Source organism: Leptonychotes weddellii, chromosome 4 (genome assembly GCF_054177405.1).
Source record: "Leptonychotes weddellii isolate Sample4059 chromosome 4, ASM5417740v2, whole genome shotgun sequence".
In the NCBI taxonomy this organism is placed as follows: Eukaryota; Metazoa; Chordata; class Mammalia; order Carnivora; family Phocidae; genus Leptonychotes; species Leptonychotes weddellii.
The window spans coordinates 73,709,982-73,728,588 of record NC_138372.1 but is presented as its reverse complement, the minus strand read 5'-3'; the positions used below and the strand labels follow the sequence as shown (position 1 = coordinate 73,728,588).

General features: G+C 38.9%; 1 long non-coding RNA gene across 1 annotated transcript in view; it reads right to left on the bottom strand.

The window, feature by feature from the left end:
* LOC145721325 (uncharacterized) overlaps positions 1 to 18,396 on the bottom strand; it is a 60,382-nt gene extending 41,986 nt beyond the window's left edge. The window contains exon 1 of the long non-coding RNA XR_014145004.1: positions 18,183 to 18,396. This is a non-coding gene — a long non-coding RNA (uncharacterized LOC145721325). The remainder of the gene's footprint in view (positions 1 to 18,182) is intronic.
* Positions 18,397 to 18,607: the final 211 nt, after the last annotated feature.

Genomic DNA, 18,607 nt, shown 5'->3' with positions numbered 1-18,607 from the left:
AAAGCAAGAGAATCCATTTGCCTTTGATCTTAACGCTAAGAATAGTCTGCTTTGCCTGCTTAATTTACAACACGGGGCTCGCAGAGATCAAAGTAGTGTCCTAGCACACAGTGACCTGTCATTATTGACTAACGTGACCAACATTTGCAGGTCCTCACAGTACAAGACATAAACCTTGACCACCTTGACAAAGCAAACATAAAAGAGGAGCAGCTAACAAAGATGGGCCGAGCCAAAGTGGGAAGAAGCGGGGAGGAAAGCATAGGGGAAAGGTAGACATTGTATAACGTGGTGAATCAAAAGACACACCAAATCTGCCTGAACAAGAGCTAGAGATGTAAGCATGTTATTAAAAGTTACGACGGTAATTACTGGAAGAAATAACAATAATCACAACTTTGAGAATCTAGCTCAGAGAAGAAGGGAAGGAGTAAGGGACAGAAAAAAAGTGAATTAAATCATCATCCTTTACCTCTGGCGTCACTAAATGTTACCTAAGATTGATAATACAAGAAATAAAAGCTAAACATTTAAAGTATGGCAAAAAAAACCACCTGAAGGAGGAGGGGGAGGACGAGAAGAGAGCGAGCTTGCCTCTGGGGAGCGAGACCTTATCTGGGTGGGAAGGAGTAGAATTGCAGGCTTGTTTTCATGATAAAACAATCAATTACAGTGCAGTTGTTACCATGTGCACATAACAGTTTCGCAAAACAAATAAAAAATTAAAAAATCTTCAGTGCAATGCAGCTTTGCTCAATAAACTTTTATTGAGAGTCTACTCCTGACAAAGAAGAACAAAATTCCTCTTGCAGCAAAAAGCCCAAACTTTCTACTGGTCTAAAGGGTCTTGCGAGATGAGACCCAGAAGAACCTGTCCAATCCCATTTCTCTTCTCAGAGCATATTCTCCCACAGGTTGAGGTACTTGTAAGACTCCAAACCTGAGATGCCTTTTCCTTCCTCCTTGCCTTCATACATACACATGCTCCCTCTGCCTTGACTGGCTTCCTGCCTGTGTCCTCCTGGCCACCCCAATACCCAGCTAGCAATTCCATACCCCTCTTAGGCCTCACGCCTCAGAGAGGAATGATCCTACTCCTCCAATCCATCAGCTGTAGGACTCACCCCACAAAGCCTATGATTTACTTTATCATGTCTCCTTTTCTAACATTGAGCTCTTATTCATCTTTGTATCCAAGCAGCAATTAGAATGCCTGACACATAGTAGATGTTCAATAAATACTTATTTAGTGGCCATTTCCACAAATAAATAATGAATGAAAACAATGAAATGTTTTGGATAAATTAACTGTACAGTATTTGATACTGATTTTGTATTACATATGTCACTATGCATGAATAGTCCCCAAATAAAAAATTTTATGGTATAGATTTACTTTTTATATTCATATATATTTATTTATAGCCCTCTTCTTCCCAAAAGAAGGATCTGAGAGAGGCCAAACTATATCAATAACCTTTGTATTCATATCCATTTTAAATTGACTTAACCTTTAATCAATTTAATCATTTACCCATTTAGCTGGATGTTTTCAGTTTAAGAGTTTCCCTGTCTTCTTATCAAGAAAACCCCATGTTGCCAGGTTTTGATTTGTTTCAGAAGCAAATAGTCAGAATTTTTTTTGAAAGCCAGTAATAATGACATTTTCTTTTATGCTCATTCTTTCAGGACGAAGGTCTAAATAGGAACCAGAACACTAGAAAGTTCTATCTGCCCTCTTGCTAGGCAGAGGAGGAACACCTTCTTTTCTGGACTCTACTGCTCTCTCTGAGTGCACATGTCTTTCACAGCATGGAGCAGCTGAAATGATGGTGTCGGGAGGGTGGATGGGGAACAGATGTCATTCGTTGACTCTGGCTGATGAGATTCCATATTCCGTCAAAATCCTGAATAGGACAGGAGAGGCCTCATTAGTGGTTTCATGGCTGAACAGGTGTGGAGGTCCTATGCACACAGCAGGTAGAAAGAGGCCATTTCAATCCCATGTGTGGATGTATCCAGGAAATTGGAAAGAGAGACAAAGTGCTCTACCACAACTGCCATCTCAGGGAAATTACAGCTCTTGGAAGCCAAAACAGTATTATTTCAGACCACTGGTACAGACCTCATCCAGAGGCCAGAGCAATGGCTGAAGGCAGGAGATGGGTGGTAATCAGAATTAATAATACCATACAAAGGAGGTCACCTCCTTAATTCTTTAGTTCCATATGGCATGTCATAAAATTTTAGTGCTCTTTAGCCAACAAAGTAATAACCCACTTAAGACCACCAGTCAAAAAATGGGACCACAGGGTAGAATGAAATCCTCTCTCCAAAACTAATGATGGAAACTTCTTTAGAAGATAGGCTACATTGGAAGCAGCGTGTGGATAAAATGTTCCAGAGTACAGATAAGCTTGGCTAGCAATTTGGCAACTGCCTCCTGGACAAATATCTTTCTTTCATGAGGGGAGGGGGGTAATCAATAAGTGGCCCCACTGCCTGTTTGCTGAAAGACACCCACACCATCCAAGAGTCAGGTGGCCCACAGGTTGCCTCCCAACCAGGACGGCTATGTGGCAGGCCTACAGTGCCTAAGCCAGTGACAACAGCTTAGCATGTTTAAATGGGGAATATGTGGACCTGAGGAGCCATCTGAGGCCTTCGCAATGTGGTAGGTTCTTAAGGCCTTCCTACCTGCAAGCCCAGGGTCTTTCTAAGTGGCCACACACCCTGAAATGCAGCCACATGTCACACTCACTAGTTAATTGCTCCTTCCACCAACCTCATTGAACTCAACTCCACGGTAAAATCTCAGTGGTTTACAAGAACTGGAGGGTAGGTCAACAGCAATTATAATATGCATATTTTTAAAATCATTTTGTTATATTTGGCAGTCTTGCTCTATAAATAGAGTCTGGTTTCTCCAACTTTTTTTTTTTTTTTTAAGATTTTGTTTATTTATTTGACAGAGAGAGAGAGAGACAGTGAGAGCAGGAACATAAGCAGGGGGAGTAGGAGAGGGAGAAGCAGGCCTCCCGCCAAGCAGGGAGCCCGATGCGGGACTCGATCCCAGGACCCCGGGATCATGACCTGAGCCGAAGGCAGACCCTCAATGACTGAGCCACCCAGGCGCCCTGGTTTCTCCAACTTTTTGAACAAAGAGGTTATATATTTATGCTGAAACCACCATGTGCTGGTCACCATGCAGGGCACTTGAAATGGGTTGCCTCGTCCATCCTCACATCGCCATTACAAAGTGCTGAAGCTTTGAAAGGCAAAGTCATGTGGTCAAGGTCACAGGCTAGTATATGGTTAAGGTACACACACACACACACACACACACACACACAAAATGCCAGTCTCTGGCACCAGAACCCAGGCTCTTTTCATGGCACAATGCTGCCTCTTGTGGTCACAGAGAAGTGACTCAAAAAATGTTGAATAAAGTCCAAATATTGTCAAGTAAAGCTCTCGTTGGATTTGTTTTAATAAATGACTAAGAACCATTTATAATAATTACTAGCACATTGTTGCCATTGAAGTGGCTGATGCTAAAGTGGTTTGGGAAATACTAGAAAATGATTCACTGCCTTAAATAGACTAAGTGTGGCCTCCATAAACTGATTTACACCCTTGGTGCTACTTTTTACCTGAAGTGGCATAGAAAGAAATTTCAACCCCATCCTTGCTCACATGACCTCAAGATCTATATTGCTGAAGTAGTAAATGTGCCTTTTATGAGGGTATTATTTTCCACTGATTAGTGTATTATTTCTCAGGAAATGAATTCCCCAGTCAGTTTATGTATGTGGTCTGATTTCCCAACTGGACTTGGGCTTCTGAGAGCAACCACACCACGTTTTATTTGCCTTTAGGCCCTCCGTTCACCCTCCCCTCACTCACTACTGAGCCTGGGCTACGTGGATCCCTGAGCAAACTAGATGCTCTCAATATATTGTCAACTAAATATAAGTCTTACATTGGAGTTAGTATATTATAAAAGCAAGCAAAAAAAAAAAAACTTAATGTAAAAAATGTACCACTGTGGTGTAGGATGTTGATAGTGGGGGACGTTATGCTTCAATGGGGATGAGGGTTTATAGGAACCCTCAGGACATTCTGCTCAATGTTTTCTGTGAACTTAAAACTTCTCTAAAAAATAGATTTATATATATATACACATATATATACATAAAGATATATATATCTTTAGTATAAAAAGATATATATATCTTTAGTATAAAAAATATATATATCTTTAAATCCTTAAAAGGACATACGGACACCTTTTTTTATACTCAAGTTCTTGATATATCCAAGGAAGTCTGCACCTACCTCATTTGCATTTAATTTTTGAGCAGCGTTTCCAACTCACTGCTCCTCACCCATGCTAGATGGAGCCAGACTCAGCCTCATTGGAGGATTCAGTTTATGCATTGTAAGATAATCATATATGGACTGGACATTAGGAGGGGCAGCCACTTTTGAGAAGGCTGGCATAAACTCTGCCCTACCAGGCTTTCCACTTTTGAATGTGCTTAAACCACCCAACTAGGGTGGTTGGTCTATACAGAGTTAAACAGTTCAAAGATGGTCTATGAAAGGTGGAATAAGGGAGTTAAGGGCCAGGCTCTACAAGATACAGACAAGCACGCACAGTCTAGTGTATATAAGTGCTACAATTTGTGTTTTAAAGAGTGAGGGAATATATACTCCTATATTTGTTCATATGTGCATTAAGAAAACTCCAGGTGACTATAAAGAAACTAGTAAGAGGACTTAACCAGTTTGGAGGGGTTGGGAGTCACAGAAGAGGTAAGGATGGAAAAAGGGATCTTTACTTGTAGGTTTTTGAGCCAGGAGATGTGATTTTAACCATTTAAAAATGTATATGTACCCAACACACAATATAGCTGAAGGTCTGGATTCTATCTGGAGTCCCATTCCCACTTAAAAGTAATTTGACCTTAGACAATTATTTAACTTCTCCAAGTCACCATTTCCTCTGTAAAATGAAGATAATATACCTAACTTACAGAGCCACTTTGAAGATTTAATTATGTAATCCCTGTAATGTCTGTGCCACCTAGTAACTTTTCAATAAATGTTAGCTATTAACATTTTATCATTGTTACTGATATATTATTATTATTTAAGAAACTGCATATTACAGAGTCCAGGAAAATTGATACAGGAGAGAACTTTTTTTATACTCAAGTTCTTGATATATCCTTCCAGTAATCTTCCTCTACTGAGGCAGTAAGTGAGTGTTTTTTCTTGTAATCTCCAGGACCTGACCAGTGGGACAGATACAATCTCCCCAAAAGCCATAATATTACACATTCTAGTAACGATATTTCTTAAGAATAATGAACTATAGAATTTCCAAGATCTCGTTTTACATCTGTGAAAAAATATCTACTTCATTTTTCTTTTCCTTAAGTGAAATTTTGGCAAAAAATAACAAAGGAAACAAAACATCGTTTTTGAGAGGTGGGGGGAACCTATCAGGTTTTGCCGAGAGAACTGAAGCAATATAAAAATATCTGTCTGAAAGAAAGTTAGATTAATAGGGGCCTTTATCTGAGATAAAAGGTTTGTTTATAAGAACAACTAACCAATCAAACAAACAAAAACACAATACAGTAGAGAATAAGCAAAACTGGCGAACTGTAAAATTCCATAAGGCAACTGAACATAGCATATTAGATCACATGCTCAAACTATTGAGTAGTTAGAAGTTTCTTCATTATTTTTTTAAAACTCCATATGGTATTCCTCATTTATTTAATAGCATGTACTATGTATTTAAATGTCCCCAAATTATCATATCTTGTGGAAACAAAAGGTTAATTCACAATTACGTCACCTCAACATGGAGACGTCCAGTTATGAGTGCCTGGGGCAAGCAAAGCTGCTGGCCAGTGCTAGCCATCCTTTTGCCTTTTCTAACCTGGTCAGGCCAGACTGAGGTGAGTCCAATGTCCCAGGAAACTATTTTAAAACCTTGCTAACCGTTGCCTGCAAGGCCATTTCCTCTCAATACACTTTAAATAAATGGCATCAACTCTCACCTACAATCTGACAAACAGTAGCACATACAAGAAGAAAAGAAATGTATGATCTGGTGGCCCAAATACTACCAGATAAATGATTCAACTTTGCACAATATATTCCCAAACACCTTTCAGGAGTGATATCGTTTATGTCACCTGAAGAATCATCAAAGATAAATAAAGGTTAGCACATACAAGTAAGTAAATGAATAATATCATTGAATGAGTCAAAACAATGATGGTGACGCCTAGGCTTTTTACTAAATATCACAAGTAAATTTTTCAAACCATGCAATGACAAACTTGTAGCCACTGTTTTATTACAAACATCTGAGCTACAAGAGGTCAACCCATAGAGCTGTTAGGAAGATTTTTGCCAGCTCTCAGTTCCCTGGAGGCACACTTTGAGAACAAGCTTAGGCTGGCTTTTCTGGCTGTTTTCCAATTCGTTTATAAAATTAGTCTTACTATTTGATGACAATTTTTTCTAACCAACTGATTGGCATTCTAATAATCTTTTCGTAGAACAATCAAGTTTTATAATTTTTTTAATATAAAGTGATTTAATTCCAGAGGTTCTGATCAAATTAAACAGAATCCTAATTAACTAGTAATCAAATTGTACAGCAGGCAATGTTTAAGTTACAGTATGGAATATTAATAATACTTTGTCGTAAGAGCCCCTCTCTAGGGACTTATCAAGCCTTGTTGGGATTGCTTAAAGGTCTCAGGACAGGATCAGAAGTTACTGAAAAGAAACGAAGGCACCAGTCTGGGGAAAGGATGTGGTAAATGAGGCCAAAGATGAGTATTATTTGCTTAGGTGTAGGTAGGAATTTTACAGGGAAAAAATGTGAAGCTAAGAAATAAGACTATTTAACTACCCCTGAGCTTGTCCTCACCCCCCTTCCTGGCTCAAAACACTAAAAAGTAAAACACTTTGTTCTCAATCAAGAGTTAAAATTATTTGGGGTCACCTATCATTCTCTCTGTAGATCCCATTCAGTTCAGGTCAACAAAATGCATTGAATACCATGTATTTGCAAGGCGCCAAATAAATAAATAAATGAAGTGACCCTTAGACATTGATTCATTAAGAAATTCTCCAAGGGCATACTTCCCAGTCCTCTCTCTCCTATGGCCCCCTCTTAGGCTCTATTTCATTAAGACCTTGCTGTGACACAGCTACCATCACCCCATACCTCACTGTTCAGATTTATGTTATCTCTAGGCTTAAAATGAAGGTTAAACTTTTTAAAGGGTCGATGGAAATTTATGAGGAAATATCTAGTTTCTCAGCACAGGGAAAATGTTGTAATTCCTCGAAATCTGTACAAATCAAATGAAGTCATTACAAATGACCCTGATCTTCCTCTGATGCTGCCATATTAACAGCACCTAGCACATAAATTTTGATAAATCTAATCCCACAGCTAATCTTTCACCAAAACTGTGACCAATTAAAACCAATTTGTGTTCTTACAATAATGGTCAGAACTAGACCTAATTTAGGCACTGAGCACTCATTACAGAGTATCAAGACATTTGCCTTCCTACACTGACTGAACTCAACACCCCGATGTCTCACCTTCTCATTCTCTGGGATTAAGGAGAGTTTCTACAGCATCCTGAGGGAATTTTTGAGAAACCCCAAACACCCTTCCAAAGTCTGCCCAAATTTGACCTCACTTAGGAGACCACATTGTGAATGATAGCTCTATCCTTTAGTGGGAGGGAATTCAACACCAGTTATCAAAGAGGAAAAAAAAGCCACACATCTCTTCTTCCAAAGAGCAAACAAATAAAACACTAAATGATCCTTTAACCTTATGTTCATGGTAGAAAACACAGGGAAAAAAAATAAAACCTCAAACTCGGAGACCCACAGCTGTAAACCTCCTTCCAACTCTCATCGGTGCAAAACGACAAATGGTGAAGAACTCAGAAATGAGCAGCACTTCACAAGAGCATATTGATTTTCAATAAAACCATTTACACCTTTTTGCTTGGACTACAAGTAGCATGCTGTTTTCCCAAAGCCTCTGCCACTGAATTAAAAAGTGTGGACAATGTCCTCACTGGCTACACAAAGTTGTCTTTGGAAATATTCTTGATGAGAAGAATGTTCCAACCTCGACCAGAGAGGAAAAGGGAAACAAAAATGGACAAAATGACTTTTGATATTTTTCCTGACTGGGTTAATTACTTGGAAAAGAAAAAAGAATACCCAGTCCTCCAGAACAAAAAGGCATTTGTTTGAAATATAGCATAGCTCATATTGGCTTTGCACCAGTGAGCCTTCCAACAGACAGAACACAGGAAATTAAGAAGAGACTGCCTTGGGAAAATATTTTACATCCTAGGTGAATGGTGATATTTTTTATTGCAGTCCTCCAGAGTAACACCTCAGTGTCCATTGAAAAATGAGAGATTTTTTTAAGAAGAAATTAAACTGAAGGCAGAGCTAATATGATTCACTCTGTTGCTAGCTTACCTTTTGTCTTATTATGGTTTTGATGCCACAAGCCATTGACCCTCCAATATAAAACAATAATAATGACTGGAAGGAGGAAAATATGACAATGCAAAGATAGAAGGAAAAAAGAAGAACCTTTCTATGACACGATACTGATCTGCTGATGGCTGACCGCTAACATCCATTATGTCCCTCCCCTTATGTGAGGCAGCGCTTTGGTTGGAAGCACTGAGACAAGGAAGAGGGGCTGGGATTGTCATAAATCAATCACGGCAAACCCATCCCCCTTCATAGTGACTGGTTTAAGAACCAAGGCTAGTCCATCAACTGATAGATGAATAAGTAAAATGCAATATATCCATGCTCTGGAATGTTATTCAGCAACAAAAAGAAAAAAAATACTGATATTGGCCACAACATGGATGAAATCTAAAAACATGCTAAGTGAAAGGCTCTGGTCACAGAGGACCACATACTGTATGATTCCATGTACATGAAATATCCAGAATAGGCAAATCTAGAGAGACAGGGTAGATTTGTGGCTACCTAGGACTGAGGGGAATGAAGGAGGTGGGGAATAATGGCTAAAGGAATAGGAGTCTCTATGGGGGGTAATGAAAATGTTCCAAAAGTGATTGTGGTGATGGATGCACAACTCTGTGAATATACTAAATGCCATTGAATTGTTCCCTTCCGATGGGTGAATTGTATGATACAGGAATCATATTTCAATTAAGCTGTTAAAAAGAGAAAAAGGCCAAAGCCAACAGTCCTTTGAAATCCCCCTGGCCACATTCATTTACTAATTCAATCAAAAAATATTTATTAGATGATTTCTAAGTCATATACTATCCTAGACAAAGGAGATACCACAGGAAATAGAATATACAAAATCTCTGCACTTATGGAGATTATGAACAATAAGCAAACAAAGGAAAAGCTAAGTAAAAGGCATAGCTATTAGATGATAATAAGTGAGTTAGACAGAGATGAAGCTGCAAAGTTGGTTTGTGCTTTTAGACAGAATGGTCAGGGAAGGTCTGACGGAGAAGATGATATTTGAATAAAGGCCAGAGGGAATTATTGGTTCAGACATGGGCATGTGACTCAATTTAGTCCAACCCAACTAAAAGGAAAGAAAAGGCCTTTTGTTAAATGGCTGCAGAAGAGGTGCGCTCTTTCTCTCCCTTTCTCTCTCTCTCTCTCTCTCTCTCTCACACACACACACACACACACACAGTCGGATGGGAAAGACAAAGCGTGTAGCCCAAGTACTATGTTCTGTAACCACAAGGAGCTCCTGCCCCAGGGTGAAGCCAGCACAGGACAAAAGAGCAGAGATGCAGAGAGAATATGGATTTTATCAGGTCATCAATTAATAACATTGAAATCCCTCCCCTACCTCTCCACTTCCAGGTGTGTGACCTAATCAATTTTCTTTTTGTTTAGACCACATGCAATGTACACATATATGTCCCCCAGGAACAATATCAAGATTCCTTTTTAAGAGATTTCTCATGGCTTTCCTCACAGCCCCCAGTGGGGAAATTACCACAGGGATGAACATTTTGCATTGTCATATTTTCCTCCATGGAGCCTGCTTAAGATTCTCTCTCTCCCTCTCCCTCTGCCCCTCCCCCTGCTCATGCACGTATGCTCTCTCTCTCTCTAAAAAAGAAAAGAAAGAAAATTTAGTATATTGGAAAATTACATCATATGTTAAGGGACTAAATGTTCCAATTGAAGAACAAAGTAGTCAGACTAAATTTTTTTTTAAGTATATGCTGTTTACAATATATGTAAAATAATGTGATTAACCAAATTAATGAAATAAAGGAGAAAATTATAAGATTACTTGATAGATGCAGAAAAATATTTTATAAAATTTAACATCCATTCATAATTATTCTTAAATAGGTCTTTGGGGCATCTGGGTGGCTGGGTGTGCCTTTGGCTCAGGTCATGATCTCAGGGTCCTGGGATCAAGTCCCATGTCGGGCTCCCTGCTCAGCAGGGAGTCTGCTTCTCCCTTTGCCTCCCTCCCTCAACTCGTGCTCTCTCAATCTCTCTCTCTCTCTCAAATAAATAAAATCTTTAAAAAAAATTCTTAGACAAAGAAGGGAACTTCCTTAATCTTATTAAAGCTGACAGTAAAGGGACTCCTGGGTGACTCAGTCGGTTAAGCATCTGCCCTCAGCTCAGGTCATGATCCTAGGGTTCTGGGATCAAGTTATGCATTGGTCTCCTTGCTCAGCGGGAAGACTGCTTCTCCCTCTGCCTCTGCCTGCCACTCCCCCTGCTTGTCCTCCTTCTCTCTCTCTGTCAAATAACTAAATGAAATCTTCAAAAAAAAAAAAAAAAGGAGAGAAGAAAAGTTAGGAGTACCTGTTCTCCCAGATACCAGGACTTATTCTTAAGGCTACACTAAGACAGTGTGGTATTGGCACAAAAATAGAAAAACAGAGTAATGGAACAGAACAGAGAGTCTAGAAATCTAACCATACATATAAGGTCACCTAATTTACAACCAAGTTTGGTACCAAAGGCACAGTAGGATAAGTATATTCTTTTTAGTAAATTACACTGGGTCAACTAAAATCCACTTTGGAAATACTTAAGCCCTACTATATACCATACACACAAAAAAAATTCTAGATTTATAATAGAGGTAAAAATGAAAAGGCAAAATAATAGAAGGAAAAAGTAAAGAATATCTCCATGACCTTCAGGTAGATAAATACTCCTTAAGTAAGATACAAAAGTCATTAACCATAAAAAATGTTAAATTTGACCGCTTAAAATTAAGAACTTTGTTATCAAATACACCATTACAAAAGTGAATAGACAAGTAATAAGAGATTTTTGCAACACATTTAACCAATAAAAGTTTCATATCCACAGTAATTAAAGAGATTCTATTAATCAATTTTTTTAAAGCAGACAATGCTAAGGAGCTTAACCCCTATGTTTTCTTCTAGGAGATCTATTATTTCAGGTCTTATCTTCAAATCTGTAAACCATTTTGAGTTGATTTTTGTATACAGTATAAGATAGTGGTCCAATATTTTTGCATATGGCTGTCCAGTTTTCCCAACTCCATTTATTGAAGAGACTATCCTTTTCCCATTGTATATTCTTGGCACCTTGATAATAAATTAATTGACCATAGATGCATGAGTTTATTTCTGGGCTCTCTATTCTGTTCCATTGATCTAAGTGTCTATTTTTATGTCAGTACCACACTGTTTTGATTACCATAATTTTGTAATATAGTTTGAAATCAGGACATGTGATGCCTCCAGCTTTGTTCGTTCTCAAGATTGCTTTGGCTATTTGGGATCTTTTGTGGTTCCATAAATATTTTAGAACTGTGAAAAATGCCATTGGAATTTTAATAAGGATTGCATTAAATCTATAGGTTGCTTTAAGTAGTATGGACACTTTAACAATATTAATTATTCCAATCCATGAGCACATATTATTTTTCCATTTATTCATGTCTTCTTCAATTTCATTCATCAATGTCTTTCAGTTTTCAGTATACAGGTCAGTTATCTCCTTGGTTAAATTTATTCCTAGGTATTTTATTCTTTTTAATGCAATTGTAAATGGTATTATTTACTTACTTTCTCTTTTTTATAGTTTGTTGTCAGTGTATGGAAATGCAACTGATTTGTGTACTGATTTCATATCCTGCAACTTTACTGCATTTGTTTGGTTCTTAACAGTTTTGTTTTGTTTTGTTTTGTTTTTGGCAGAGTCCTTCAGGTTTTCTATATTTAATATTGTACCATCTACAAATAGAGTCAACTTTATTTCTTCTTTTCCAATCTGGATGCTCTATTTCTTGTCTAATAGCTCTGGCTAGGATTTTCAGTTCTATGTTAAATAAAAGTGGCAAGAGTTGACAACCTTGTCTTGCTCCTGATATTAGAGGAAAGGCTTTCAATTTTTCACCACTGAGTATGATGTTAGCTGTGGGCTTGTTACATACATAATAAAGTATGTTACATCCTTTATTATGTCGAGGTATGTTCTCTCTATACCCACTTTGTTGAGAGTTTTTATCATGATGAGGGTTTTTATCATGAAAGGATGTTGATTTTTGTCCAATGCTTTTCTACATCTATCGACATAATCATATGATTTTTATCCTTCATTTTGTTAATGTGGTGTACCAGACTAACTGATTTGTGGATATTGGACCATCTTTGCATCTCTGGAATAAATCCCACTTATCATGATGTGTGATCCTTTTAATGTATTGTGGAGTTCAGTTTGCTAATATTTTGCTGAGGATTTTTGAATCTGTGTTCATCACGGATATTGGCCTGTATTTTTTTTTTTCTTGTAGTGCCTTTGTCTGGTTTCAATATCAAGGTAATGCTGGCCTTCTAAATTGAGTTTGGGACTCCCTCCTCTTCTATTTTTTGGAAGTTTGAGAAATATTGCAAATAATTCTTCTTTAAAATTTTGTAAGATTTTGCCAATGAGGCCATTTGGTTCTGGACTTTGTTGGGACGGTTTTGATTATTCATGTAAGCTCCTTACTAGTCATTGGTCTGTTCAGATTTTCTATTTATTCATAATTCAGTCTTGGTAGGTTGTATGTTCCTAGGAATCTATCCATTTCTTACAGGTTGTCCAATTTGCTGGTGTATAACTGTTCATAATACTCTCTTATGATCCTTCGTATTTCTGTGGTGTCAGTTGCAATGTCTTCTCTTCCACTTCTGATTTTATTTCAGTTATTTCATCAGTTATTTCTAGAAGTTGCTAGTTATTCTATAAAGCACATTTGCCCTATAGCTGCCCTGTCTAGGAACCACTTGAGGTAGCAGTCTTGGCAATTTATTTGAGAATACAAGCCTGTTTGCCAGATCATTTCACGTGAAAGTCCCCAACAAGAAATTTAAATGCATCATCACAATGACAGAGGACCTTTCAGAAATATCCTAAGGTACATGCATACCTATATAGACAGAGATGTTATGTGAGATTCAGTCAAGCATTATATGCAAATATGCTTGGAAAAGTGTGGCCCACTGCATTAAATGAAAGAATTGATTAATTAGAATAACCTGGAAATATATTGATAGAAACAGAACAAGAACCGTTTCTCAAATAATGTTCAACTTAAAGTTAGCAAATCAATATGCTATAGCACAGCATGATTTAAGAACAATTTACAGTTCTCTGCTTAACACAAGTGAAAGGTTCATACTCATCCCTGTTTGCCCAAGGCCCCAGGGCAAATATTTCCTTGCTAATAACTGGGCAGTGACTCAGAAAAAGAGAAAGGAAACAGGAGGCTTCAGGCTGTACTGAAACATAGCTGAGACTGTGCCAAGAACAAGCAATCAAGCCCTCGGTTCATCAACAGTTCCACACAAAGGTTAGAGAACCACCCTGCTTCCTCAGATTACTATTTTACATCTCTTCCCTCTAGGTCTAGCCTTGATAAATCTGCTGCTCTCTTTTACCTATAGACAATTCCAGTGAACCTTTGGTATCCAAAAATTTGGTGACTAAAGGGAATTAAAAGATTCATAGACATCTAGGGGCGCCTGGGTGGCTCAGTCGGTTAAGCGTCTGCCTTCGGCTCAGGTCATGATCCCGGGGTCCTGGGATCAAGCCCCGCATCGGGCTCCTTGCTCAGCGGAGAGCCTGCTTCTCCCTCTCCCTCTGCTGTTCCCCCTGCTTGTGTTCCCTCTCTCTCTCTCTGTCAAATAAATAAAATCTTTAAAAAAAAAAAAAGATTCATAGACATCTAAGTGATTCATGTGAATATAGTTAATTGAAGTAAATAAATTTAAAATGGTGCCACTTCACAAAAACAAATCTACTATCTACACAACCCATGGCATTTGTTGTATGTTGGCTGCATTGATTTAAAAATAATAGCACTGATAACAATGAAACAGTATCAATTTGTAGATTACTGTGGAAGTTAAGTACTTGGCTTTTGGTTTTATCTATCTTGAGATAAATAACATAATTGTTCAGTGGATCAGTTTACCCCACTATGAAAGAAGTTATTTTATCTTCCCTATCCCTCATAGCAAAGACCATTTTTGACCAAAATCTTTAACTATGGAGGAAAATAACACATCTATCAAAGGGTATTGACCCATCCATAGGATACGCAGCTGTGAATGCTAAAAGAACCAGGCTGTGAGAAGAGTCTATGACATCCACATGTGACATCTGTTTCTCCCACTGATTGCCAAGATCGATTCTCCCATACTGGCCAACTAGGTAGGTGCCCCTTTCCTCTCATACAATTCCTGGAGCGATAAGTTAGAGCCAAGAAGACTTTCCCACAAGAGCAGGAGTGCCTCTCTGATAAATACTTGAGAGTAGCTGCGTTTTCCTTCTCTAGGAGAAGAAAATCAATACTGTATAACCACTGGATTATAAATTATATACTGATAACTCACACTAAAACAAATTAAAATAAAGTATAAAAGGGTCAAAGAGCTTTCTTACATTTTTACTAAAAAATAAATTTAGAATCACTTCCTCGACTCCATTCAACACTCATATCCCTTCCATTGTCCAACTTATTCTCCGTCTTCTGTCAAAATGGAAAAAATTGTGAAAAAAGAAAAGTTAATTTCAAAACTCTCACTCCAAAGCATCCTTCTTTTTCTGATTTTCCAGGCTGATTGGACCCAGTGTCTGGGACACACCAAGGCAGCAACTCAACACTCGCTATTTGATAAGTTGGCTGAATCCTATCCTTCCCCTGGAAGCAGTGATGAGGCAGGGCAGGGCTGGCTGAGAGAGAGAAGACGAGTATTTGCTAAAGGGAGGTCCAAATATTGGCACTAGCAAAAGTCCCAGCACTAAACAGTTATATAGGCTATTCTAGATCTGAGAGAAGAGTCAACTGGTCAACTCAAAGGTGCTAGTAATAACAGCAACCACTACTTATTGAACATTTAACTCTGGGCCTTTTATATATGCTGTGTCACTTAGTACTTCGGCAGGTACTAGGACTACTATTATACCCATCTTGCCAATAAGACTGAGGCTAGAGGATCCACTTCCAAGCTCACTCACTTGGCTTTAAGCAGAGGACCTCAGGTCTTTCCCATGTGAGTGAGGTTAGCTCACAACACAGCTGCTGGCTTCCCCCAGAACAAGTGTTCTAAAAGTGCAAGAGCCACCAAGATGGAGGTTTTGGTATTCTATAACCTAATCTCAGAAGTGACATACAATCATCTCTGCATATTTTATTAGTCATAGCTTATTAGTGACACAGACCAACTGGTAAATATGAGAGGTGATTACATGAGGGTGTCAGTATGAGAAGGTGGGAATCTTTGGAGGGGATCTCGGAAGCTGACTATCACAAAAATTGATGCACAAAGGGTAAAGTTAGTACTAGAGAAACCAAGATTTATTTTTTTAAAGATATTATTTATTTATTTGACAGAGAGAGACACAGCAAGAGAGGAACACAAGCAGGGGGAGTGTGAGAGGGAGAAGCAGGCTCCCCGCTAAGCAGGGAGCCCAATGTGGGGCTTGATCCCAGGACCTTGAGCCGAAGGCAGACACTTCACGACTGAGCCACCCAGGTGCCCCAAGGAATCAAGATTTAAACCCAGAGGTTGTTATTCTGTTTGGAGCCCTAAGTCCTTTAGAACCACGGAGCTATTATGGAGCCAATATGGATGAAAACATGCAGACTTAGTGGACCACTCTTCTTGTTTGAAAGCCCACCACCTACTGGCCTCAACCTGAGAGTTTCTACTCAAATGCATTTGACTCCAGCATGGCTGGAACTCTTAGCAGCACCCTGGTGTACTTTAGTGCAGGACCCTATTTGCTTATTCTTCTTCCTTCCCCCAGTGTCTAGATAGTAGAAGTTCTGTCCAGTACCAAGTCTTTGTCCAAAGTCCAAAGTTCTTGGACAAAGACTTGGTATTGGAGCATAAAACACAATTCAGAGATTGTACTAATTTGGGAGGTTTAAACAGTAAAACAGAATGTTGTTTTTTTAAGTTCCCTTGCAATTCCCCTCCTTGAAAATAAATTCACATGCTCACTTCAGCTAAACACAAAGGGAAGAAATAAGTTTTCAGTGACTTTTTAAAAGATTGCTAGCCATATTTCTTTAACAGACATTCATTTCCTGGATTAGACACTAAGGGACTTATGTTATCATTCTATTTTATTTATTCTATGCATCTGTGGATTATAGAGTAGATCATGTTAAGTATAATGCTTTGAAAGGACCCTTCAGAAAAAGAACAAAAGGAATTTTCCCATCTATTCTTAATATTCCCCCTACTGAATGCAGACAGCAACAGGAAAATTCAAAGCTATTATTTTTAATGTCAAATGCCTTACTAGTCCAATAAAAGGGGGAAAGATATTAAACTTTTTATACAACAAGAACCAGATAGCACATATCTTCAAGAAACACATCTTAATCAAATTGAACATAGGAAATTAAAAAGAGGGTGGATGACTGAAGGTATCCATCCTCATTTAATTAAAAAAAAAAAAGAGCACTGGCAATCCTTATGAACAAGAGAGCATGTATTTTTCGCCTTTGTTCCTTTCAGAGGAATAGTGTGGATTAATTTGGGTTCAGAAGGTTCTGAAAAACCTGAGAAATTGCTGTACTCATTGTCCTCAGATGAAAAAGAAATATTCCTTCTATTAGACAAGCCCATTTTATGTTAGGAAGCAACACCAGTGAGTGGAAGATATGAACTTCTGAAAGTCACCTCTGTAGCCTTGACCAAGGGGATTAAAATGCCTTTTTGATGACTTTATAGAGTGGCTATAAACTTCAGATGAGATACCTCATATAAAGCCTGATGAGAAACAAAAGCCCTATGTAAGTATAAGGTGGAGAAAGTAGCGGTGTGCTTGGTAAGGTTATCTACATAAAATACTCCAAAACTGGGCTTAAAACTAATTCAGTCAACTATCCTACCATGAGAAAAATCATCACAGCAAATATTTATGGAGTTACTCACTATCAACAAACCTAAACACTGCATTTAGTCCCATTTTACAGATGAGCCAAGAGGTTCCAAAAAGTTAAGCAACTTCCCCAAGATCATGCAGCTCTGGATCATCATGCAGCAGAGCCAGGATCTGAGTTTGAATGCAAACATGATTCCCAGCCATGGTGTTAGCCTGTCATGCTGCCTCCATAATGCTGCAGGCACTTTGTTCTCCCCAGCTCATTACCAGAATTACCCTGCTCATCTCCAGAACGGGGAGGACAAAAGGAGCCAAACTGTGAGAGCACATACCCAAACACACACGCCACACCCTCTCATACCTGCAGAGATTTTATTTTATTTTATTTAAAGATTTTTATTTTATATTTAAAGATATTTATTTGACAGAGAGAGAGTGTGAGAGCAGGAACACAAGCAGGGGGAGCGGGAGAGGGAGAAGCAGACTCCCCGCTGAGCAGGGAGCCCGACAGGGACTCGATCCCAGGACCCCGGGATCATGACCTGAGCCGAAGGCAGACACTTAACGACTGAGCCACCCAGGCACCCACCTGCAGAGATTTTAGATTATATTCTGCAAGTCAGAATACTCCTCAGCAGGAACCATGGTTTAATTAGATTATTATAAAACCGAGCCAGGTTTGAAAATACATGGACACATACCTCCATTTTTCACTTCACCCTTGAGCATCAGCAGAGAATTCAAATAAAAATGTTACTGGTTTGGCATGTTTGTTTGGGCTGCCATAACAAAAATACCAAAAATACCATAAGCTGGGTGGCTTCTAAACAACAGACATCTATTTCCCCCATTTCTGGAGGCCGGGAGGTGTCAGATCAAGGCCAGCAGACGGGACGTGTGGTGGAAAGCCACTTCCTGGTTCAGAGGCAGCCACCTTCTCATTGTGACTTCCCACGCATGGCTGAGAGGGTGAGGGGTCATGCTTGGAGATCAGCTGGGCCCTGGCCCCCTCACTATATCACAGAGTTGGGGGCCCCTTGGGACAAGGGGCTGACCGGTCACCCTGGTTTGCCTTGGATTGAGGGGTTTCCGGAGACACGGGACATTTGGCATTAAATGTAGAAAG